The sequence below is a fragment of the Melospiza georgiana genome, chromosome 17 (assembly GCF_028018845.1).
Source record: "Melospiza georgiana isolate bMelGeo1 chromosome 17, bMelGeo1.pri, whole genome shotgun sequence".
Lineage (NCBI taxonomy): Eukaryota > Metazoa > Chordata > Aves > Passeriformes > Passerellidae > Melospiza > Melospiza georgiana.
Genome location: NC_080446.1, coordinates 2,704,446 through 2,716,299, shown reverse-complemented (window position 1 = coordinate 2,716,299; position 11,854 = coordinate 2,704,446). Strand labels below are relative to the sequence as shown.

The following is an 11,854-nucleotide window of genomic DNA, read 5'->3' as shown; positions in this document are numbered from 1 at the left end:
GGGGCTGAATCTGACCATTTTCCTTCTGCAGGAAAGATGTCAACAATTCTATGGGTGGCAGAAGAAAGGTGACATTCAGGGTGAGGAGAGGTGGCCAGGACTGCTGAGCTGGCTCTAAGAGGAAGGATGAGGAGCAAGGCACAGAAATCCAGCTCAGGAGGGCACTGCCCATCCTGCCCCTGGGTCAGGGCTCTGCTGCTTTTCACAGCTGCCCAAACCAGCAGCACTGACACTGACAATGGGGATTTTTCCGAGCTCTTGCTCATCACACCAGATGTGCCTTGTGCTTTTTTTTTTTTCAAGCTCATTTGACTGTATGTAATGGACTTCTGGCTTTGAAAAAATCATCAGTTACCAGATGTCTTTTAAATTGTCTACCTTGCAAGATTGTCCGTTACCAGATGTCTTTTAAATTGTAAACCCCTGTAGTCAGTCAGAGGTTAAAGCTGTGTCAAAACAGTCACTGATATGAATTCATATTACATTTTAAATGCATGATGATTTCCTCCAACTCTTTCCCCTTTAAAAGCCTCTCATGGAAATGTTATGGCTCACCCAAGATTTGTCACCCGCCCATCGCTAGAGATTCAGTGATAAATGCTTTTAATAATTAACAGTGGCAGGAGCTTTGTACCTCTTGTCTCGTGGATATCTCACCTCTCAGACAGCAGAAATAAAAGCCTGTTGTAACAGGAAGAGTAATGATCTGGTGGAAGGCTCCTGCAGCTGCACCACCAGGGCAGATCTTCTACAAGTGGAGCTGTTTGCCAGCAGGATTTTGTCCTGGGCCCAGCTGGGAGCTCAAGGCAGCTGGAGAAGCAGAGATGCTTGCAGAGTTCCTGAGGTAAAGGAGGTTTGGGGTTGTGTGGGGCTGGGAAGGGCTGAGCAAGTCAAAAGGACAAGAGGGTTTGGTGTGAGTTTCCTTCTGAATCCGTCTCTCCAGGGTCTCATCCAGGCTTTGTGCTGGCTGCCAAGAACCCAGACTGAGAGGCTATTTTGGGATGCAGCAACACCAAGTGTTACTTCAGAGATGTTTGGAGAGAGATTTAATAAAATCAACTAATAAGGTTTGACGTGCTGAAGATTAGGAAAAGTCATCCCGAGCATCCGAGCTGAGCTCAGGGCTGGGAGGCTCGGGGAGTCATGTGTTATCCTGGGCATGGGAGCCCTCCTGGCATGGCTGGGGGACAGCAGCAGCTCCCCTCTTTGTGAGACCACCTCTGAGCTGGGAGGGCAAGCCTGGCACTGGATATTTGCCTTAAAATTTAAAAAAAAATTAAAATAAGGGAGGGAAGAGGCAGCTGGGAGCTGCAGTGTGCCCTGGGGCCAGGCAGCTGGGGTGAGTGCAGCAGCTGTCCCCCTGTAAATCACCCTGTCCCCCTGTAAATCACCCTGTCCCCCTGTAAATCACCCTGTCCCCCTGTAAATCACCCTGTCCCCAGCCCAGCACTGGGCACTGAGGTCCCTGCTCACAGCCAGGCACTGCCCTCACCCCGGTGCCAATGCTCAGGGCTGTCAGCTTCTGCTTTTGGTTTCATGGTTTTGGGTATTTTTTTTCTCCCTTTTTTGTCACAGGAGCAGCCCAGAATAGGATCACGAGGTCAGTGTTTGTGACTTCCCCAATAATCTATAGCCTGGTTTTGGTGCTGACACCGTTTGGAAGGCAGTGTCACTGCTGCCCTCATGTTTCCATGTGACACCACTGCTCGCTGGGTTTTCCCATTTCATAATTAATGAGTGAAGTGAGCTTGACAGCCTTGGTTGCAGCTTCAGCCTGTTGGTTCCCATGTCACAGACAGGCTCTGTTAGCAGCAAATTCTTGTCAGGAGAAGAGAATTACAGCTGGAGCTTGAAATGTGCTGGTGTTCAGTGCAAAGCTTTAAATTCTTGACCAAAGTTAGATAAAGGCAGCTGAAAGTGTGACGTTTGAAATGCACTATCTATTTGTCTTTTCCTCCTCACCAAAAATACCTAGAGTGGAAGTATGTGTGTTTGCATCCAAGCTGAGAACAGTTGAGCTCCTCTAAAACAAAAAGGATAAACACAGCATTTAAAATATTCTGGGTTTTAAAATCTGTGCAATTTTCCCTTGCCCTAGATATGTGTAGATTATCTGTATTGAAAGAAAGAGGTATGTATGGACATGTCTTTAAAGAAAAAGGAATGGTTAGTTCTCAAGGTGTGGGAAGATTATTTAACTGGTAATAAGAAAAAAATGTTAGTTCTCCCCCAGCAGTCATTAATAGCTCTGAGCTCCAGCCTGAGTGCAAATGGAGCTTTGATATGATCACACTTTTGCAGGGAGAATGTGCTGTATATCCTGCTGCTAATCCTGGGCTGGAAATCAGCTCCTCCCCACACCTGCTGCCAGGACCTGACACAACTGATCTCAGCGCAGCATTTGCAGCCCCCTGGGCTGGAGTTTGGGTTTGGGCACATCCCAGCTGGGTCAGTCAGTGTGGGGCACTTTCTCTGCCTGCTATCCTCCTGTAAAACCTCCCTCGGAGCCACCATTCCCTGCTGCCCTCCTGGGTCCCTGCAGCCCAACCATTCCCTGCAGCCCACTTCTCCCTGGGGCTGGGGCTGCTCCTCCCTCTGGGCACTGCAGGGTTTGTGTTCACTCTCTGCTCTCAGTTCTGGCTCCCAGCAGGACGGGCCAGCCCTGATCCCAGCCTGGAACCGCTGGGAAATGCAGCAGCTCCTGGGCTCAATGAGGAACAAGTGTCTGTGGAGCTGGGAGCCCTCGGGCAGCTCTGGGCTGCTTTGGGGAATGCCCTTCCAGAGCCCTCCTGGCTGCCACAAAAACTGGAGTCAAACGTGGATCCCGATGGTTTTGCCCTCTTTGTTAACATTTGGCAATCACATCTTGTTATTGAAAAGTTTTCCCAATGCTGAGTGGAAGACTGGAGGGGGTTTTGGAGGGGCTTTTTTGGTAATTTTTGCAAAATGTCTGGTTTGGATCTGAAGGGACCCTCAGCCTGACTTCTGGTGTAGAACAGAGAGCATTGAATTTCCTGCACTTAACTCTCAGAGTCTGTCCAAGAGCTGCCTAACCACAGCGCCTTCCTAGAGAAAAAAATGCTCTTAAATGCACTCATTTCAGCATGGTAGAAATGTTTCTTATTCCTGATAGGGAGGAATGGGATTTTCCAGAAGGGTCTGGGATGAGGAACTTCTGACCTGGGCTCTCCATGCCTTCCCCCGACCTCATCCCTGTCCCCAAACAGCACCCTGAGATCTGTTTGTGTCCTCTCCTGGTTGTGCTGGAGGTTGGAGAGACATTAAATCAGCTAAAGGGGCATGGAGGGAAAGAGGTATCCATTGGGGAATAAAGAGGGGGCAGGCATGTAACCCAACTCAGCAGGGACAGGGTTAATGTGACCCTGCCCCACATTTGGGTGGGATATTTTCATCTCAAACCAGGTATTTATTATTCCACACAGATGTTTGCAATGACATATGAGCCACCAGTGCTGCTCTTTTGCCCAAACCCTGCTGGGCCAGGCACAGAGCAGCAAGGTGTCCCTGTCCTGAAGAGGTCTCAGACTCACAAGGAAATTGCCTCTCTTTGTCCACTAATTTCCTCTCCCAGAGTTAAAGTGCAATGAAAAATAAATGATTTGAAGTGACCTCTTGAGATGGATGTGCTGCCAGCAGGCACTGACCTGCCTTGGGTAATGGAAGGCTGGGGGTTCACAGATTTGGAAAGCTGCAGTGTAGCTTTGCTAAAATGACACAGATTAAGATATTCTAGAGATTATCTTCCAAAAACATGGTGGTCAAGGGCTTAATGACTTAAATTGTGGTCAAATGTCTGCTTGTTATCAATTGTCTATTGCCAGTTAAACTGCATTAATGAAAGTCTCTTGATAAAAGCTGCCTTATCACCCGGAACTGAGATACCCAGCCTAATGTGCTCCAGCAGGGCTGGAGGAAATTCTCTTTTCAGCAGCAGAGGAGACGAGGTGTCGCTTTCCTGAATTAGGCTGACTCAAATGGATGGTCAGGCCCTCTAGAAATAAGCCATTTCTTTCACCTTTTGTGCAAAAGACTGCTTTATTCATGTGTCAGAAAGGGTTCTGGCTGTCTTGCAGGAGCCGGGGGGCCAAGCAAACACACCTTGCTGGCCATTTGCAGGGGCTGGAGGCAGCATCACTGCACCCTGAGGGGATCCACAGCACAGCCCTCTGCCATAACCACTTACTTCCTTGGAGAAAATGGGCAGAAAATGGTATTTAACATTGTTGGTGACAATTTTTACAGATTTATTACCTGTTTTTTGTTCACTGTTTGGCTGCCTGCTCCCCTTCCATCTGCCAGCCCTGTAATCCACCTCCTCTTATCTCAGCACAGCTCTCTCCACCTCTTGCTCATTTTCATTTTATTGCCTAGCTAATCTCATCCTCCTGCTTTTCCTGACACTGCTCCCTCCTCCCCATCTGTGGAGATTAAATCACTGCTCCTTTTGTCTGGTGCCACTCAACATTCCCCCATTTCGCTCGGGCTTTGGGACGCTTCCAGGCACTTTTGCTGTTGTTGCACACATCCGTTTTCCTGGCACAAAAAGGCCCAGCAGCATCTGATGGGAGTGTTAGGGAGTCCTCTTTCAACCAGTTCTCAGAGGCGTCCTGAATCTGAAATGGAGCCCAGCTCAGCCTGCCCAGCGCAGCACAGCCAGGTGAGTGTCTGCAGCACCAGGACCATCAGCAGATGCTCAAGGCAGCTCTGCAGTGCTGACAGGGCTGGCACCTGAACATCTGAGAAAATTCTAGACCAAAGGTGTGGCTAGGAAATCTCCAAGCTCTCAAAATGTGAAGTTTTGGAAGTGGTTTCTTGTTTTGTTGGTGATGTATCAGTGTAGTCATCCATCTTCCCCTATCGACAGCCTGTCAGTGTTCATGGCCTCAACACTTATATTCCAATAACTGCTGAGAGTTTTGAGTCAAGCTTGAACAGTTCAAGGGTGTTTAGTTCATCCTGGGATAACAACCCCAGGTAGGGACACTGGATTTTCATGCCACGTGTTTCTGGCACCCTTCCACCTTCCTGCAATGCTGGAGACTCTCAGCAGCACCTGCTCCACCTGTGGGATTGTGCAAGGCCTCTGAAGGCACTGCTGCTCATGTGGGCTCAGGACAAACCAGCAGGGCCTTTAACTCCCCAGAATATTCAAACTGTGTTTCAGGGACACATTCCCTCACAGGGCTCCTCACAGCTGCCACTCGCTGTGCTGTGAGCACCTCAGTGTGTTTGCTGCCAGAACAGATCCTGAAGTCTTGGTTCAAATAGATTGGTTCAAATTTGGAGTGATTCCCACTCCGAATACATGGGAGATGGTCCCCTTAGCAAGGACTCCTGCTGTCTGACCCTAATCATTGAGTTTAGACGTTATTTTAATTCGCTTTAAGCTGTACCTTTTGCCTTAATCTCAAGTTACAGTACCAACCATGGTGCATTTGCTGTATCTCCCCTCACCACCTTTATTTGCCACCATGTTTTAAATTACTTTAAAGAGTATGGGAGCTAAAAAAAAAAAAAAAAAAAAAAAAAAAAACCAACCAGAAAAACCCCAGCAGCTTCAGCTGAAAGGCAGCAGCATGCCTTTAAAAATAGAGCAGCAGCCCTGCACGAGGTGCCGAGCGAGTGGGAGCGCGGCGGGGAGAGCAGAGGCTCTGTTTAAACAGAAGGTAAATAAGTGGCCGGGGGTGCTGCAGTTCATCTTGTTCCCTTACGTGGTGCCCAGATAATGCAGCAGATCCTCGGGCAGGCTGGTTCTAAAAACGGCCACAGCTCTTGGGTTTCAGGGGTGACACTGGGCCGCCCGTGGGAGCAGCGCCATGGGATCGTGCCAGGGAAATGGCATTTGGTGCTCCTCGGCCAGCAGCAGTGCTCGGCTCTTGCCACTCTTGCTGCTTTATGAGGAGGACTTCTGCAGTGAAGATTTTGTGATTTCATACCCTGGTGCCTAATGCAAAACTTGCTGCCTGTAAATCCCTGGGGTCAGGCAGGGTTTTGCTAAAATTCCCTTTCCTGCTGTGGTTGACCTGTGAAAGCAGCAATCATCTGACAGTGACAGCAGCACTTAATTATTAATTCAGGATTAAAGTGGGCCTGTCCAGTGAGTGATTTCACAGGAGTAGAGTTTAGGATTGAAGCTAGTTTAATATAACAATTGTCTTGAAAGCCTCCTTGGCATTTTAATGGTGTTTTTCTTTGGTCTAAATATATATGAGAAGTTGAGAGGATGTTTAAATCTGAGCAGGGTATAAAAGGGACCAAGAGAAAGACTGAAAGGTCCTGTCCAAGCTCCACCCAGTTGTGTGAGCCCCTGGCTTCCCCAGGACAGGGCATCATCCCAGGAGCTGCAGCAATCACCATTCCTCCCACTGCTCCAGATGAGCATTAATATCTTTCCCTTCCTTGTCACCCTCCTCTCTCCTGCCTAGCTGAGCTCAGCTCAGTGCAAAGGACAATGTTTGTCACCCTTCAGTGGCTGCAGCAATGGCCACCCAGCCCTTCCCTGCTCCAAGGAGACTGTGTTTGCATTGAGCATATGTTGCTCACTGGAATGGAGAATTCTCCATTTTTTCTAAATGAGTTTTCTCAGGCTGTCCCCGTTCAGCAAATTCAGGAGAGAAAGGGCAGCAGTGCCCCTTGGCCAGACCATGGCAGCACTTCTGTTCTCCTGCAGGAGAAAGCAGAGTGCAGCCTCCCCATGGCAATAGAGTGATCCTCTGTTGGGTGAATTGTTGCTTACAAGGTTAATTAGCTGTAGAAAATGAGCTAGAATACTTGGGACTAATGAATCATAATGAGTCATTATATTTGAGGAGTGACAAATTAAATTCATGCATGTTTTGGACTACTTGTTTCAGTCAGAATGGAAAATAGTGCTATGCTTTCTTCTGCTGTTCTGCTGTCGTGTCAAGATGTCAGGAGATAAATCAGTATGGCCAGAGCTTGTAAAGTCTGGCACTGCTTGATTTCATGGTGTTTAATCTCTCTCCTGGGTCCTTGAGCTGGGCTAGGAGCAGGAGCTCCTCTGGAATCAATACTTTTGCTTCCACCTTCAACAGGAGGGATTTTGATCTGTTACTGAGAAAACATGAAGCTTCTCCTAAGCTAAAAGAGAGAAAAAAAAAATTGTAATATCCTAATACCATGAGGGGTAGTGTCCTCTGGCAGCTCTGGTTGAGGTGTAGCACCCTCATCTAGGGAAGTACATGAAATTACAGCTCCACCTCAACACCAAGGTGAGTCAAGGGACCTCTTGGAACCAAGATTCGTGAGATCCTTCAGCTCCTGCTGCCCCTAGAGGAATCTCTGGAGTTTTTCTGTGGAATTAGACCAAGCAACATAGCCAGCCAAGGAGCAGTCAGACATTGTGACCCCTGAAATACATGGGAAGCAAGGATAAGCAAGCTGCTCCTACCTGGAAGATAACTGCTGGAATCTCAATGTGAGATGAAGGACACAGTGAAAAAGAGAAGCTTGATGAGAAGGACTCATTCTTAGCCCTCTTCAAGCATTATAATATGTCCCTGGTGAGCTGAAGCCTGGCACAAGCTGCTGTGCTTGGTTTGGGGTTTTTTTGGTGTTGGTACCAAGATTCAGCTGGTTCAGGGGTGGAGGAGCTGAGAGCAGTGGGAGGGTTTGAATTCACAGCCTTCCTTTTAAATATATCAGCGGTTGCAGCAGGGCAAGTGGGACTGCTGCTGACTCAGTTCTTTGCTGGATTGATGCTTCTGGAAGTGTTTGGAGAGATTTGACAAATCTTTCTGTCTGTTGAAGGTTCCATGGCATTATTAGCTGTTTGTCACCACTGGGAGAAAACATCTTTCACACCATCTCAGAGCAAAGAGCACTTTGGGGCCCAAAGACAGAAGGTACCAACTGGCACTTAGTTTTGCTACTAATTATGTGCCAGAACCTAATCTGTTAGGCCCAAATTAGTGCATTTCTCCAGATGTTTTCACAGTTGCCCTGCCTGCAGCCCTGTGGGTTGTATTCTGAGTTTTTAAGCACTCATTTTGGTCCTTTCCACTCCACTGTTGTGGTTGGTCCTGGCATGGTCAGGTGCAAACTCCCACTTACTCAACACTGTAAGGCATCAATGACACAAAGTGGAAAATTCTCCTTGGGGTGCAGAGCTCCTTCAGGAGGCAGCCAGTGGGGTGAGTGCTTACAGACCTGTCCCTGTGCTCGGACATGTGGGCTCATGTACAATATCTTCTGTGAAAGCAGCTATTCTTGCTCCTGCCAGGCTGCTCTGAAGACCCATACAATGATGTTAATTGTAAGCCACAAGCTGGCTCTTATCTTCAAATTGTTTTGCCCTGACAATTTTAAGAAGAGCTCAGCATGTTCTCAGTAGGAGCTGATAGATGCTAAGCACTTCTGAAATCCTGCCAGCTTCATTTAGGTTCCTAAACAGGAACTGAGTGCTCTTGAACATATGATCCTAAGGGTGCATTTCATAACTCTACAGCTCTGTCCATATCATTCCCTTCCTCTCTGCCTGTCCCCAGAATGCTCCTGGCAGCAGCAGCAACACCAGGAGCACCAGGCTAGTCAAGGCTTGAGTGATGTCTCAGTTAGGATGTCAGCTCAAGCCACACTGAGCAGAATTAAGTGACAGCAGTTAAAAGGTGCCTGTCTGCATCCTGTGTGCAGTGATGTCCTCATCATCACTGTCAGCACTGTGGATATTTTAGAGATAGCTGTAATGGATTTTATTTATGGACATGAAAACAATAATCCAGAGCAAATCCTGCCTTGTTTTTCAGAGTATTTCATTCCATGTTTCAGGCCATGTATTCTGTACTTGACAATGCTCTGACTCTCAATTTAAGAATTCAAATTTTCTCCTCAGCAGATTCTTGGGGCAGATGTAATGAATATTTTGCAGTATTCATGGGGCAGGGGAGGAGGGCAGACAGGCCTTTATCTGAAGCTTTTCCAGCAGAGTGAGTGCATGGACAGCATCTGTGTTAGTGCTGTGGGGCTGACATCCTCTCCAGCACACTTGGCAGCGAGCGCAAGGACCACATGTCAAAAATCTGGGGGGCCCAAAGGCTGCGGACAAAAGTACGGCAAAGAATTTAAACATCAGTGAGCGGAGAGCTGCTGGAGGGCTTGGGGGAGCGATTAGCGCAGTGCTCTGGAATGCGGCGCTTCAATAGCGCTCCAGAGGGCTCTGCAGCCCCATTGACTCGTGCAGCGTCAGGACGGGACCGTGCGGGGCTTCCCTTCCCTTCCCTTCCCTTCCCTTCCCTTCCCTTCCCTTCCCTTCCCTTCCCTTCCCTTCCCTTCCCTTCCCTTCCCTTCCCTTCCCTTCCCTTCCCTTCCCTTCCCTTCCCTTCCCTTCCCTTCCCTTCCCTTCCCTTCCCTTCCCTTCCCTTCCCTTCCCTTCCCTTCCCTTCCCTTCCCTTCCCCTTTCCCCTTTTTTTCCTTTTCCTTTTTTTTTTCCTTTTTTCCTCTTTCCTTTTCCCCTTTTTCCTCCCCATCAGCCAGGTGCACACAAGGTGCTCTGCCAGAACCCCCTAGGCAGCCTGCAGCAGTGTCAGTTGTTTCCTTACCCTAGGCTAATGTGCTAAAAGCCACCTGATCCAGCTGTTGCCAGCTGTGCACTGGGGTGAGGTTTGCATGTTTTTCTCACGTTTGTCAGTGCGGGGTTTTGGTTTATTCCACTGGTTTTGGTTTCTTTGGGAATGGACCCAGCAGGACTAAGCATGTGTCTGTGGTTGCATTCACTTGTTTTGTTTTGTTTTCTTTAAATTTTCCTTTCCCCCCTTCAGATTTCTAGGTAAATAAATCCAAGCGCGGAATGAATTAAAAATAAAGCTGGGTGGAAGCCTGGCTGATGTGAACACATGCTTTTTTAGTTGAGGTGGGAGAAGAGCACACTCATTCAAGCCCTCATGTAGGGCAGGGAATTCCCTGGCTTTTGTCTAAATATGGCATGAGAGCAGAGCACAGGCAGGGCAATGCTTCACTGAGGATTGTTTAAAAGGGAGCTTGGCACCAGCCAGCAAGTAGGATTCTTGTGAAAACATGGCACAAGGAGTTGTTTGACAGATTCTGACATAGCAAAGTATTTACAAGAGGAAAAAAAAAAAAAAAAAAAAAAAAAAAAAAAAAAAAAAAAAAAAGAAGAAGGAAAAGAAAGAAACTGCAGAATGCATGAATCCAAAAGCATATTGTCTGCCTAGGAAGATTGCAGAATAAAAGGTGCTTAGCACTGAGTCATACCCTGCATGCTCTGTGGGCCTGATCCTATCAGTGATTCATGGCACTGAGTTAAAAATCCACTCCTAAATGATTGCCTCTTTCATGCAGGAGAGGATATGAAGAGCAGTGAGAGCTGGGGAAGAGGCAGCCACTCAAGCACTGGCCAGAGTCTCTACCCAGACCTGCCAGGTTGGATGGATCCCTCCTCTGCCCTCCACCCTGCAGGCTGTGGCGTTTCACCAGCACATCTCTGGGTGCAGCACTCAGGCCCCAGCAATCCTGTGCTCTGTGTAGGTGTCTCCTTTCTGCAGAGCTTATGCTGAGCTGTGGTTTTGAATCCCTGTTGCAGCAGCAGTCCCTGCCTGGAGGAAACCCTTCTCCCTCTCTCTCTGCTGCATCTGGAGACATTGTGAGAACCTTGGAGCATGCAGGCATTTGGACCTCTCAGCAATGGAGAATTTTGTCTCCAAAATTCCTGGTCTATTTTTGAAATATGGCCATGATGTGAGTGTGATTTGAGGGACGGAGAACTTATCCAGAACTCAGCACTTCTGGAGGTCTCAGATGAGAACACATCCCTCAATGAATCTGCTACAGACAACAGCTACTGGGCAATCTGTGAGCTCATCCAGAGCAGGACTTGGCTCAGCCTTCCCTACATTTGCCTTGAATGCAACATCCCAGCTTGATCATAGCTGGAGCTTCCCCTCATCAAAGGTAAGTCGCTCTTGCTCTGCTTGGTTGGTGCCTTGCAATGTAAACTGCAACGATAGGAGCAGTCTGTAATTAGCACATGCCCTCAGGCAGTTCTGTTGTTCCTGAAATGCAAGGCCTAAACTGTTCTGCTGCTACAGGATTGGTTTGGTGAGTGCTTTAAGTGCATTTGTACTTGGGTTAGTGAAAGCTGCTCCCCAAGAGTGGTCTGGATGGATCAGAAACCTGGAGTCCAAATCCACTCCTTCATCCAAGTGGGCATCTCCCACTGAAAGCAGGGGTTAATCCATCACATGTGCTGCCTGTGAGGTGCACTCCATGACAAAGCAACACAGCCCAGGGGTTTCTGTGCCACCTTAGCAAAGGCACAGGAGCACTCTCCCACCCTTTTTGAGCATTTCAGTTGATGTTGTTAATTGTTGTGGAGCTGCTGCAAATATTTCAGAAAGCAAATATTTGGATTCCCCATCCAGCAGAAAATAAGCAGAAGAACCAACCACCTGCCACTCACTTGGTCACCTCAACAAAGCCAGGCTGGGGCTGAGAATCAATAGCAATGAAACTGAGCCTTTGTGGTGAGTTCTGTCTGAACTGGGAGAGCAAACAACACCTGGAGGAGCTGGGGATGGGCTGCAAGGGAGAGGGATGGTGGGCAGAGGCTGTTTGTGCTCCAGGGTGGGGCTCTGGCACGGCAGGAGCAGGAGGAAGAGTAGGATGGCTCCATCAGCCCTGGTGAGTGGGTGCCTGCCCTGCCCTGGATGGCAGCAGCTCCTCTGTGCCTGCAGGAGCAGAGCCTGGAGTGGAACTGCCCCAGCCCCTCTGCTCCTGCCTGGGCTGGGCTCAAACAGCACTGGGAAATCACTGGTCTGGCTTAATTTTTAAGATTTAATTTTTAAGACTAATTTTTAAG

General features: G+C 48.3%; 1 long non-coding RNA gene across 1 annotated transcript; it reads left to right on the top strand.

The window, feature by feature from the left end:
• The first annotated feature begins 634 nt into the window (after window positions 1-634).
• Window positions 635-11,575, top strand: LOC131090802 (uncharacterized). The gene is made up of 3 exons (XR_009115339.1): window positions 635-844; window positions 10,580-10,947; window positions 11,418-11,575. It is a non-coding gene; the product is annotated as an uncharacterized LOC131090802 (long non-coding RNA).
• Window positions 11,576-11,854: the final 279 nt, after the last annotated feature.